This window comes from Magallana gigas, chromosome 1 (assembly GCF_963853765.1).
Source record: "Magallana gigas chromosome 1, xbMagGiga1.1, whole genome shotgun sequence".
Classification (NCBI taxonomy): Eukaryota; Metazoa; Mollusca; class Bivalvia; order Ostreida; family Ostreidae; genus Magallana; species Magallana gigas.
Window position 1 is genome coordinate 13886882 of NC_088853.1, and position 14484 is coordinate 13901365.

General features: G+C 30.0%; 2 long non-coding RNA genes across 2 annotated transcripts; both read left to right on the forward strand.

Moving 5' to 3' along the window:
* The first annotated feature begins 323 nt into the window (after nucleotides 1–323).
* On the forward strand, nucleotides 324–2733 carry LOC105323072 (uncharacterized). Its single transcript, XR_899239.4, has 4 exons — nucleotides 324–425; nucleotides 1610–1698; nucleotides 2112–2284; nucleotides 2646–2733. It is a non-coding gene; the product is annotated as an uncharacterized lncRNA (long non-coding RNA).
* Nucleotides 2734–8035: 5302 nt separating this feature from the next.
* Nucleotides 8036–9720, forward strand: LOC105323071 (uncharacterized). The gene is made up of 4 exons (XR_004600828.2): nucleotides 8036–8099; nucleotides 8273–8588; nucleotides 9307–9423; nucleotides 9634–9720. It is a non-coding gene; the product is annotated as an uncharacterized lncRNA (long non-coding RNA).
* The last annotated feature ends 4764 nt before the right edge of the window (nucleotides 9721–14484 follow it).

The following is a 14484-nucleotide window of genomic DNA, read 5'->3' on the forward strand; positions in this document are numbered from 1 at the left end:
CGTAAAGAACTGCATTACTCTAATGTTTCGGAGGACGTTAATTCTTAATTGTTGACACAAATAAACTATAAAATGATTTAGATGCTTTGTTGAGAGTAACAGCCAATTCTTTGAAGGTGAGCGATATGGCCCATGGACCTCATGATTTTTATTACCGTTTTTCTACTTATGTAAAATACTTACGTACTCCTGATAAAGTTAAGTTACTAATGACCAAACATCAAGAAGCTACCAATGATTGATGATAACAAATTAGGGTTTTTGATCAGGTGTAAGTTAAATCAATCACAATTCACAAGGTCCCTTTTTCATCAATGATAAAGCAGTGTATGGCCCTATATATAGGAGATACTTCACTGGTTTGACACAATTCTTCTTTAATCGTTTTTGAATACCTTTTAGGCTGATTCAGAGTTTTGAGTAAGGTAAGTAATGCTTTTTATTACTTTTTTAGTTTTGCATACATTTTATTATCTTTTAAATTAAAATGTATATATATGCAATCAAATGCTTTCGTTAAAGACTCATACTGGATATGAAGGTGGCAAGTTTGCAGAAAAAATACTTCAGAGGCGTTAGCAGGATATGTGGGTTTTCTTCTGCAATTATCATTACCTTCACCCGCATGAATCATTAGAAAAAGATTTTATTATACAGGTTTTAATTTTACATCAATCGTTTAAAAAATTAATAAATTTATTGTAAAAAAATTAAGTAAAATTCACTAAATTTATGTTTTATACATCAGTTCGTTAGCCCAAAGAAACCGCCATAATGGCTCTTATTGGAATTTTAGTCTAACGTCATTATGATTATTTCCTGGGGTCCGTGATTTTTTGGGGGGTCCTGTAGGTTTAACAATTTCACAAACGTTCAGTTCTGCCAGTTTTCTGTCAGTTTCAGTCGACGATTTTTCAAAATTCGCTGTAGTGTTCGAGCAATCGAGGGGGGGGGGGGTGGATTTCAGTATGTCTGTTTCCATATAGCTATGATTTAACTATGAGGTTTTTTTAAGTAATAGAGGGAATCATACTCAGTAGCTGTAAATATAAAAATATTAACATTCTAGCGTTTATACTTCATAAGTACAATATACGTTATATGTAAATAAATGGCACAATAAGTAAGAAAAAAGAGAGCTATTTTTTTCGCCTTCTTCCATATATACAATATAATAAATCTTTTTAAAAATCGGGAACTTAAATACTACAATTACGGTATATTAATTTGCAACCAATGTGTCGAAAGCCTGTTGATTCTAAAATCGTTTGAAGTATGGCCTGTTGACCTTCAATGCAAACTCGAGGATATATTAAGGTTTGATATATTTATACAGTAAACAATTTGTCTATGTATGAATGCGATTTATGGTACAAATAAAAAAAACAATATTATTTAGAGTTATCGGACAAAGCAGCGGATGGGAGATCGTTAAATGTATGTAAATCAAAGAAACACGAAAATAAGAATTGGACGGATATAAAGTCTCTTTAATTAGACACTTGTCCATTACTGATAAGCTCAAAAGAGTACTTCACACATTACATTTACAGTACATCACGCATATAACGATTTTTCAGGTTCTGTATAAATGTCATTTTTTTCTCAGCATGAAGGTACTGGTTATCCTTGCCGCCCTTTGTCTGACCGCTGTCTTTGGTATACCATACTATGGTGGATATCCTGGTAGTCACTACGGTAACTCTCATACTAATTCAAATTAAAAATAATGACAACCCTTAAAAGAGAAGAGCTATAAACCATAGAGTAATGTTTATCAATTTACCCAAATGTAATTGATGTTGATTTGTTGCATATTTGTTTAAACACATCGATGCATATGTATTTTCCCACCATTATGCTTTCGTTTATAAAACTTTAATCATTAGCAACGCAGCAGATAACTCGTACAATCTAACTTAATTTAGATATCTTGTTTATATCTTTGGTTTTTTTTCTGTTTTATATTTGTATCTATTTTTTGTGTAATGTTCTGTTTTTTGTTTTGCTTTTTTTTTGGGGGGGGGGGGGCGGGCTGGGGTATGGGGCGCTTGATTCTTTTTTGTTTGTGTATTTTTTTTTAATGATTTGTTTATGATATATGTAAATAGGATCATACAACTATGGGTATCCTCAAAATTACTACCACTCCCAATATTACAACGGATATCCAAGTTACGGCAACTACCATTATGGCGGCTACCCATATGGCAACAACTACAATAGCTACTACAACTTTGGGAGTCGTTTCCGCAGAGGGGGATATTGAGAGCCGTATCACGTGGTATTTCATTCACAGTTCAATGCATCTTCGTTGACAATTTTTCTATAATGAAAATTAATCTAGTGGAGACGAACTTTGACATAAGATAATTACTATTATAGAAGGGGGTGGGTTGTGTTCTTCTTGCTTCAATGTAATGCTTCTTATGATTTGGTAAACATTGACCCATGAACATGTCTATAGAATGTTAACTATTTACATACATGCCTTAATTATGTCATATATTATGAACTATTTAAGAAATACTAACAAATTTATTTTCGGTTACTCGATTCCATTACATAATACTCTAATGGATTTTTTTCTACATTACGTGCATTGATTATCAGGTTACACTGGTTTTTGTCGGGGTTTTTTTCAGATATCCAAACACAATGAACAGAAGAGACGGATACGCTTCAAATAACGTTTTTTTTCAATTCATCGAATAAACGTTAATTCAAATTGTTCTTTATTTCTTCTTATTGTTTTGAATTATGCTATACACAAAAAATCCTTAGGTAGCTTTCAACCGACCTGAAAGTAATTAAGGAATAAGAAATCTTTCTTTGAGTATTATAAGAGGATCATTTTGGTTTGAGCGTGATCAAATCAAATAAAGCCCAAAAGGCTTTATGACAGATTTGATCACACCCTGACCAAAATGATCACCTCATAATACTCAAAGAATGATTCGTTTTTCCTTAAGTAAATTTACACTCTCTTGATACTGACAAATTATGACAAACTCGGTTTTACTGACTTTATCAATCATAACTAGCATTGATTAATTATATATATATTCTGTAAATTTAGCAAAATTAACCTAGGCCTTATATGTCCAACACAAATGCAGTAGAAATTGAGAGATAAACATCTCAACATACGTGTATAATTAAAATGAAGACTCTGTAAAATTCTACATGAGAAAAGAACAATAATTCCATAATTGTATCAATTAGACAACATTAAACTAATTGTAATAAAATATTGGTAGAAGGGTTTTATGTAATTTCACTTTAATAATCAGAGCAAGTTCAGTTTAGTTTATATTTCACTCAACACCATATAATGGTAAAAGAGGTACATAAAGAAGATCAAACATATTTACATATATACAATAAAGTTTAAATGTTCAAGAAAGTCAGTGGGGTGAACAAACAGTATGATTATTTTTGGAAATAAAAAAATACAATTATCGTCATGTAGTATAATTAATTAAAGACATGATTTAATAAAAATTGTTAGTGTTAGGAGAAGAACAGTCATATGTATCTAAAATTGACTTAGTAATTAAATCATTCTAGTAAAAATAGTTATATACAGAGGAAATCGTCCAATTTTACCATATACCATGAAACTAGGTGTACAACTTTCCAGATTAAGGATTTGTTTCAAAACTTTTAAACGAAGACGTTCAATAATCTCAATATTTTTATAACCCCAAACTTCACATGCATACAATAGAACTGGTACCAAAAACCTTTTCAAATTAATCGAATTGACAATCAATATGTAAATTAAAAGTTCTTATCTTCTGTTTAGCCCCCTACATGGATTTCTGTGCTTGCTCACATAGCCTTTTTTTTGGGTTGTTTTATTGTTTTTTTCTTCTTTTTCTTTTTTTTTTTCAAAAAATGAATCTGTTCTTGAGAAAATAACACCAAGATAATTAAATTCCTTAACTTATTAATAGGTAAACTCATTTTGGAAAAGACATAAAAAAAAAATACAACAATTTTTGTTTTTGTTTTACTGATATTCACAGTAAGTTTCCACATATCACAGTATCAATACAATTATATAAGGGCAAACTTTAAATCATTTGCAGACTCAGCTAAAATAACAGTGTCGTCTGCATAAAACAGGATAAACATTTTTAAATTTAAAATTCAGTAATTGTGAACAGAAAAGCTACGTTTTTATTTAACAAATAATCTTCTACATCATTAATATACAAGGAAAACAATAATGGAGATAATTTTTCTCCTTCTCGTACACAGCCATTACAGGTAAAAAATTCAGATGAAAAACCATAAATACATATTTTTTTTTATTTTATATCTTTGTTCATCTTTTTTTTTTGCATGTAAAACATTTACCATTAATCGACTTTTAAGAAGTTTGTGCCAGAGCACATTTCTCCATAATGTATCAAAAGTTTGTTCAAAATCTATAACTGCATAGAATAATTTCTTTTTACTGTTGATCAGTGTATGAGTTAAAAAGTACAGAAACAAAAGAGTGTGGAAAACCCTTTCCTTAATTCCGTCTGACTTTCTTTAAAAAGTGAAATATCATCTGCAAAATATTTAATGCATCACCGTAAAATATTAGTAAATACTTTCCATAAGGAACTTAATAAAGTGATTGGTTTATAATTTTCTGAATTAAATGGATCACCCTTCTTCTTATATATTGGTAAAATAATGCATATTAACCATTCCTTAGGGACAATACTAGTATAAAAAAAAATAAACAAGTTTTCATACAGTGAGAAAAAAAATTAACAATTGTAGTTTTAATATGTTCGTTCCTAATCCTAGCCAGGGGCCTTGTTGGTTTTTTTTTAAACTATTAATTAAATTGACAATCTCTTCTCTGGTGATAGGGCTATTAAGTAATTCATTCACAGTATTAAATTGATCATTAATAAAATCTCATTATTCAGAGCTTTTTTTTCAATCAATACCTTAAAAAAATCATACAATGCATCAATATCTGCAAAACATGTTTTTGTCTTATTTGAATTATTAAAAGTGATTCAATATTTTCAAGTATTCGACGTACGTAGATTCTGCAATTTATTTGATAGGTCTTTTCTGTATTTTTTATTAAGGGTTCGTCCAAAACTGTTTTATAGTGTTTACTTGTAAACTTTAAGGTGGCCATGTTTTCTGTATATTGATTGCCGTACATACGCTTCGCTAAATGCAATCCTTCTTTGCTTTCTTACATTTGGAGTTAAACCACGGTTTATCATTGGAATTTACAGGAGCATTATGCTTTTCCAAACGATTGCTTTGTCGTTGAAATAAATAAGTTTAACGATGTCAAATTTCTAAAATGTGGGTAGTTAAATCAAAATGTACATTATGTCAAAACATCACATATATATCTGTACAAAGAAAAGAAATAATTACAGTAAAATGATGATGTTCATTTTAATGCGCCATTTTAAGCCCATATTACATATGAAAATGTGGATAAGCGATTAAGTAAATAAACCATATAATTAAATGTCCAGTATATGTCCTTTCTTGATGCTTAAAAAATTACAGAGTGTGATCTGATTTTCCTCAGAACCGTAAGATTGTTCTGTGAACCAATATCACCACTATTCAAAAAAAGATGACGTTGGGCATAATATCTATCTTATTTAATTAGCGTACTTTAATTTGTTCTTTTTTTCTAATTAACCCATGTTGAAAAATTGTCACACACGCGCCTCTTCCATATATCATCGTAAAAGTAATTTGATCACATCTCGAAATGTTGCATCTGCAAGTTAAAAACAGGATAAAAATTAGTTTATTCTCTACATGTTCATATGTCTTTAAGTTTAAAAAATTCACTGTTACCTTTTAATATCGATCAAAAAAATGTTAAATAACTTTTGAAAAGCTTTGAATTATAATGTTCAGATCATCAGAGACAATGTAAATACAATCAAAACACTAGGTATCCAGAAACACATGTGGTAATACACAGTTTGAGTTCTACTAAATTTGTACTTTTGGAGTTTCGAATAATAAAGAAGTAAATCAATCTCAAACACAAACCATACTTTCCAATATCAATGGGTATGTTTAAGTTTTAAGGAATAATGATAATGTATCATTTACATTTTATGTGTTAATTTTTTTTTATACATCTGGAAGGTCATGGGCAGGTGAATATAAATTTAAGAAATTGAAATTATCGAATCAAAAAGCCTTAAACATAACAAACATATAATAAGCAACTTTCATGATATAATATATAACTTATTAAACAAATAAACTAATGCATCGCGGGAACAAATTTAGATATTTTTTAACGTCATTGGGAAACCTAATTGTAACTTTTCAGTAAAACATCCGCTGAAAATCGTTGATGAACTTATCACCTATATAGATCACATTTTTTTGGGTTATTGATACAACACATATATTACATTTGCAAACAGATCTCCTTATATAATAATATTAACCTGCTGGTGGGCAAAAACGATTATTTCCTATGACCATTTAAACAAGCCAAACGTTGTTTTTAAGACCTAAGAGTAACGGTGACACTACAAAAAAATAGATTTCGTGTTAATCCTTTCCATATATATTCTTTTATTTACATAGTTTTTTTCGGATGATAACTTTAATCTGACATATTGAATGTGGAACGAAAATTCATTCAAAATATGCCAACTTTTTTATCTTTTAATTTTGTTTAAAAGTACATCGCTGTTTTTAAGGCGTATTTGGTCTTTATTTTTATATATCTAACCCGATCAGTAGTGCTGATTGAAGTACATATCCAGAATTTCTTAGTTAATATGATGACACATACTCTTTGGAGTTCAATAATACAAAAGCAAAAAACTTTGCTACAAACTAAATTTCTGTTTTATCTCAAGTAAAAATGGGAGAAAAATTAAATGTCTAGAGTAAATACAAGGTAAGCATATGCACGTCTTATAAAGATGTGTTTTAAACTCAGATATTTTTGAAGAATTACTCAAACAAAATATTCGGTTATATAAGAATGGGAATGCATATTTTAGGGGAATGTAATAATGAACAAATACTTGAAAAAGAAATAAGCTTTCAGCGCATTTTAAAATATGAAATACCCGTATGCGACTCCCGTTTTATCAAAGAAGTCCATTTTGTAGTTTTTAGCTAAACAACATATTTATTGTTTGTATAAATACTGCTTTTCTGAATTCTAAACACTAGGATAAAAAAAACTCACTATTTATTCCGTTTTAATTGGGCTTTCATTGGATTGAACATCCGGAATTGTTCTCTACTGCTGCGATCATCAATGATATAAACATGTCAGATACGCGTATTTTGATTACACTTGTTCGCTGGCAAACGTCTATATTGGGCCATCAATGGGCTAAACATTATTGTCTATTCTCCACTGATCACCAATGGTATAGAATTGCGCAGTTATATTCGTCCTTCACACATATTCATGACACGCCAAGTATGCCTTTGTTAACCAGTCAACGACACCAATAAATTTGAATACGACGAAATAACCTTCACATTTTATTATTGACTCACCGTCCCTACCTTCCTTGAAACCTTCGCCGATATTTTAAAACACTAGCCATAAACGTGTTTTTACTAATGCAGAAAAACCGACCTTGATAAACAATAATGCCTGACTATTCATAAAAATCTATATATTTATAAAAATTACTTTTAACACTATTGGGCAATTTATGCTATAATAGATAATTGCATGCACCCTAGCAACTTTTATACATTTTAATATGAATGGAAACAAAAAATAATTATGCTTTTGTTAAATATTGTATTCATTTATTTTGAAAACAGATGTATTGAACAAACCCACAAATAATAGAAACAAACAAAAGAAGTGTGCGCAATATAATGAATTAAAAAGGTTAAAACCTTCCAATATCAGTTGCTTCATTATAATTAAAAGTCAAAATCCGGACAAAGGTTAAGTAATTGAGATAAACTGTTTCATAGTCAGTACTCTACTGACAAATCACATTCGATTCCTATATAAAGGGGAATAAATCAAATAATTTCCATTAGACTGTTTGGGCGAATCAACCACAACTTGTTGAACAAATTGTTAGTACTACGTTGTGTACTCTGTAAGTATTTTCTTTTTTTCACTTTTTAATTATAGAAAAATACTTAATGTCCCATTTTTAAAAGAGAGAGAGAGAGAGAGAGTGAGAGAGAGAGAGAGAGATTATAACTAAAATTGATTTTTAATAATTTAGTTCGATTTTGTTGTCTTATCATTCATTGATTCATTTTAAAGTTGACGAATATGAAGACCCCGGCAATAGTTGTTGCTGCTTGTTGCTTGGCAATCGCGTCAGGGCAGTCCTATTCAATGGGTCAGGGACAAATGTATAGTAACCCTTATCGCTACCACGGAATGAATAATGGTTACAATGGAATGAATAGTGGTTACTATGGAATGAATAATGGTTACTATGGAATGAATAATGGTTACTATGGAATGAATAATGGTTACTATGGAATGAATAATGGTTATAATGGAATAGGCAGCGGTTACAATGGAATGGACAATGGCTACATAGGGATGAACAGTCTTTCAGGAATGAACAGCGGTTAGTTCACAGTAAAATCTCAAAATAAGATGTTGTTTTAAGTACTTTAGTACATAAAAATTAACAACTATGTTTCTGTAATATGTACTAATTAATAATAAAATCAGTATGAAAAGAAGTAATCTTCATTTAGGTCAAATCTAGTATATGAAATGGGCCTACCGGTTTCTAAAATTCCAGATATAAGGTTTTTATTGATGCTTTATATTAAAAGCAATGTTTGATAGGGTGTAGCGGAGCTTAAATCTTGTTTTGTATGTAATAAGAAGGAAATAAGTAACAAATCTCGGAGTTTTGTATATATAAAACTAATAAAATATATATTAAGAATGCATACATTCTTTTAGAAAATTGGCATCAAACAAGCTCCTGACCCCCCCCCCCCCCTTTAAAATGATGTCGAATTAAATATAGGCATGGGGGCTACTTTTCCCATGAGTTGATTAAGAAATGTCACGAAACTGTTTCATTTTCTATAAAATTCCATTAAATTTGTATAAAACTGGGGAAAAGATTTATCAAATTAATTATGACATCATAATGGTTCTAAAATTAAAAAAATATATTCCTGGAATATATTTTTCCTCCAATTTAATTTTAATTTTTTTTCTTGTATAAGGTTTTAGATGCTAACTAATTTTTAAGACTTTTTAAGATATTTTTGCATTTGTCTTACTGCAATTTAATGTTCAAAGTTTTCTTTTTTTCCCTGTATAAGGTTATATGGGCCTTGGTGGATATCGCTCACCATACCAAAGTTACAGCAGACACAACAGTTTATATCCCCGTTATCAGGGTTATCAACGCAATTCTTATTAAGCTCAAGTTATTATAGGTAAGGGTTTTTTTAAAAATGATTTTGAATATCTATCTATCTATCTATCTATCTATCTATCTATCTATCTATCTATCTATCTATCTATCTATCTATTTATCTATCTATCTATCTATCTATCTATCTATCCATTCATCAACCTATTTTTTCTCTCTGTCTGTCTTTATAATTTACTTTATAACTCTAAACATGATTTATGTTTTATTGCAGAAAAAAGCACATGCAACCTGAAATATACGTAACATATCGAATTCATGTTTATGCTTTATCATGAAAATAAATAATTTTAAACAGAAATCAATGCGTTGTATTTTGCTGCTTTAAATTTTCGGATGCTGCACAATACAATCAAAAGGTTTGTGAGCTCAAAAAAGGTTTAAAGTAACACAGTGACTCAAAATGCACGTTTTACTTTTTGATTACGACAAATAAAATATAAAAAGAAATATGCAACATTCCATCAAACTGAAAGTTTAATGCATTATAGGCATCAAAAATCCGTTAACAGGTTATTTTAAACGCATTCAGAAATTGCATAATTATGTAAACAAACTGAGTTGTTTTTTACTTTGATTTAGTGTCATGTGGTTCTGATTTTTATTTTACTGGTAACAATGGAACTGGCACTCTGAGAAACTAATTTGAATTTAAATATATTAGATGTATGTGGTATGATATATTCATACATAAGAGAGTTCGCCCTTATAATTATATAGTTCTAAAGACGTCAGATTTCAAAGAAAAACTGCTGGCTCATGATATTTTTACATGCTGCAGGATTTAGATTTTCAAGCGCGTGTGTGTCTATAAAGCACTTTTTGTCGGTTAATGTACAAAAAAGTTACTATGCATCGACACTGCATTTCTTTCTAAGTGTAGACAAGTAAAATGCTTCATGATGGACACACATAATTTAGTCATGTCGATTAAAAAAAATAAACAACAAATATTATAAATCTGAAATTAATTTGAATACATATATATTCATAGTAACCATTACATATTTATGATACATTCAATATATAATTGATCTAAATTAATAGAAAGATTTTTAAAATATAAGACTTTTAGTCAATAGTTTTCTAAAGAAACGCCAATTTCAAAATTATATACTTTGTTCATCTATGAAATAATCGTTTATATAAAAATTCTCAACAAATTTTAGTCCGTCGGCCCGAGATCGGTACACTGTATTCGCGCCTACCGAAGTCAATTTGATATTGGCCCAACGTTGGTTCAATGTTTATGTACCAACTTTGGATGAACTACGTTAGTCTAATATTGGAACGATGCCAGTGATAATTACAATGTTGGTCCAATGGTGCTCTAACGTCGTTCTACCAACAGCGATATGTAGCCAACCTTACAACAAAAAGCCAACGTTGGACCAACGTAAACTTGCTATCTGGATGAAGATATTGTTCGACTTAATCTCTCTCGTATTCTTTAAAAATACGATAATGGAATTTTATTTTCACTTATTTACACCCTTTGACAAAATGTTCAAGTTCATTCACATTTCATAATGATTCGATGTAAGTATAACAATTTTAACAATTTAAGCTCTCTCTCTCTCTCTCTCTCTCTCTCTCTCTCTCTCTCTCTCTCTTGCTAATGAATTTCATTATTTTGAAGTTAAATGTATACATTCGTTTGGCTGAACATTATATGTTTGTTTTGTTTCTCTATTAGCAATAGAAATAAAAATAATGATAATAATAATAACCATGAAATGTGTGTTGCTTTCGTGATTTTACTTTAAGAAATTAAAGGGGAAAAAATTCTGCACTTCGAAGCAGATTAGAAAAATACTACAATTGTAACACATGATTTTTTTTTCATAAGTATGCTTTATTTCCTTACAACAACAATTACCAATTTACAAAAGCCAGATATCCCGGGTATTAGGAAAGTTTGCATCATTATTATAATAATGAGAATAAAAGAACAAACGTTCTTTATAACAGGTTTGTCAAACGCTTTACCATATTTTTAAACAAAGTCATGTTTGAAAAATCTAGCATGATATCCATATCCTTAAATAAAGAATTTTTAACAAATTGTTTTAATTTTAAAGCATCTTGACACTCGTTTTTTTATTCTACATCCCATTTTAATTTGTATATCTTAAAAGCTATATAAGATATAATTGTATTATAAAACAATACTTTTGGGTTAGTTTCAACATAAAAACCAATTACAACATGTTTTCATTTAACAGTAAAATTTAAAACATTGTTCAAATTATGCCAAACTTGTTTGACATTTTCACAATCAAAAATGAGATGTTTAATATCTTCATTTGAGATGTCACAATAGTCACATATTGCATTTTGTCTTATTTTACATTTTTGCAAAAAAGAATTGGTACATAAGATATTGTTAAGCAGGTTGTAATTGAATTCATCTAAACGCTTGTCATACATGTTCTTTATCTTATTTGCATAGATGCTTGGCCAATACGCTTTATTTACACAATAATTTCTGCTTAAATAAGATTGATGGCAAGGAGGTTTAAACTTTCTTGACAACATATTTTCGTAGTAAAAATTACAATTTTCTCTAAGATACAATGAACACTGTTATGAAAATTAAATGTATTTATAAAGTCTATTCTGGTAAAAACACAGCGTTTCATATCGAACAAAATACTCTTTTTTTTAATTACATTTCGAATTATATTATATTCACACAACCAATTGGATCTATTTGACAGAATATCTGAAAATTCCTGTAATGATTTAAACACACCATTTTCATTAAATACATTTTTTACATACAAAATATTACTCGCTATCCAATTCTGAAAACATAATGTTTTGCCCTTGTATTGAAACAAATTATTATTCCACAATGGCTGCCGTGCAAAATTGTTGTCTGATAAATAAGATACATCTATTGTCTTTTTACATTCATTAAAGTAAATAAATATTTCTTTATAAAAAATGGGCAATTTAGATATTAGTGTAAAATTTTCGGTTTCTGTTTCAGACAGTATGAGCAGATAATTCAAATCTATTTTTATTACATTCAAGTAGCTGTTTACAATGTTATTAATGACATTGGATTCATCAATCAATCGTTTAACCCATGATGCCTTAATAGCCTTTAGTTTTAGCTCTATATCTACTAAACCTAAACCACCATTTCCTTGTTTTCCTATTACTGTTTCTCTCTTTATTCTATCACGTTTATTCCATATGAAGTTAAAAATACTTTTTTTCATTTTTTTCATTAAATCGTTTTCTGGAATAGGTAAGATTGAACCAACATATATTAATTTTGATACGGCTAAGGAGTTAACAACACATGTTTTTCCAAAAATCGTTAACTTTCATTTCTTCCATGGTTCGAATAATTTCTCCATACCTTCATAGATTTTTTACCAATTAAAATTATAACATTGTTCTTTGTAATGACCAATAAAGATACCTAAACAACGAACAAAATTGTTGGTAACACTAATATCACAAACTTCTGTGTACCTGTCTTTGAGATTTCCTAAAAGTATGCACTGTGGGTTTTTTTCTTAACACATGATTAGTTACATCATTTTCTATCTTATATACTATGATACAATGTATGTATAAAAATCACAGGATAAATCTCTGCCATTCAGTCGACAGTCGACAGAAAATAAGCACTGCCTTCAGTTGTACCTGATCAGTGTGCTTCTGTCAATCAACTGAATTGACGCCCCAGATTGGATGTTAGAAAATGATTGACATTTGTTTACTCGTCCTGTGTATACCATGTCTAGCGCTCGCGACGATCGTGCAATTGACTTTTGTCTTCTAATGGATACTGTGACGATAAAACACCCTGTCTTTATAATCAAAAGAAACTTTTGACAGCGATTAAATTAAATAAAATTTTCCGCATTTGAAATATATGAATTAAAATTTACTCGTACTTGGTTTATGTACAACACCAAACGTGTTGATCACTTGCAGTCTGTCAAAAAAAACATGGCGTCGATCATCTGTGATAACTTTATTTTATTAATAAAGATTTTTGTGAATAATTGAGAAAACAGAAGTAAATTAAATCAAATATTGCGTCTACGATTTATAGCTTAAGTTATCATTTTTCTTTGAAGATTTCACGAGCCAAAACCGGAAAAGAAACAAGTATAAACAACCCTGGAACATGCGCAGCAGGTAAAATCGTGCACTTTAGCAGCTGATCGGAAAAGTAGTACAAACGATCGACAATTTCTTTTCCTTTAAATAAATAAATACGATATTTTTCTAGATCATCGGAAAAACTATGTTGAGAGCATTTTAACACCCTGTGTATATAGACATGTATACACAAGCGAGTGTGTTTCCATTGGGGCTTCACACCTTTATCAATATAAGCTCCACCCTCAACCGAACTTACCTAAGGTAAACCACCCGGTTAAAATCCTCGGCCTTTAACTGAATGGTCTGGGAATGTGACTGAATCGCACATAACTACCATTCAGTCACATTTCAGTTACCTTTCAGTTACCTTTCAGTCACCTTTCAGTTGACTGAATGGCAGAGATTCATCCTGTGAATACGCATTCCTACATTGGAGTTACCATCATATAGACATTGTGTAAACATGTTACACGGCTCAGCTTAACGTTGAGTTACAGCAACGTTTTTATATCGTAGTAACACCTTATCGACTCTAAGGTGTTACTAAGATACCGCATAAGAAAATCCCTTATGTCAAGTGATCTTGAACTAATGTGATTTTTTTGTGTTTCTTCCATGATTTGTTTCGCCTCTACCGTTTTTTTTTTCATCAAGTCGACATAAACATTATGATGGAGCGCTGTTTAGTCCAGTCAGTCGACGTCGTTTTCATCCGGAGTTTTCAAAAACATGTTCTTGCAATAGTAAATTTCAGTAGTCTTCTGTTTAAAACGACTTCAAATGACGCTGGGAAATGATGTACGCAATACCGACTTCTCAATTATTCAATATTAAGATGTTTTGATATGTTTCATTAAAAAAAACCTATAAATACTCATATTCACAAACTGAATGAAAAAATGACACATTTATACACAGAGCCCTACGCTTTTAT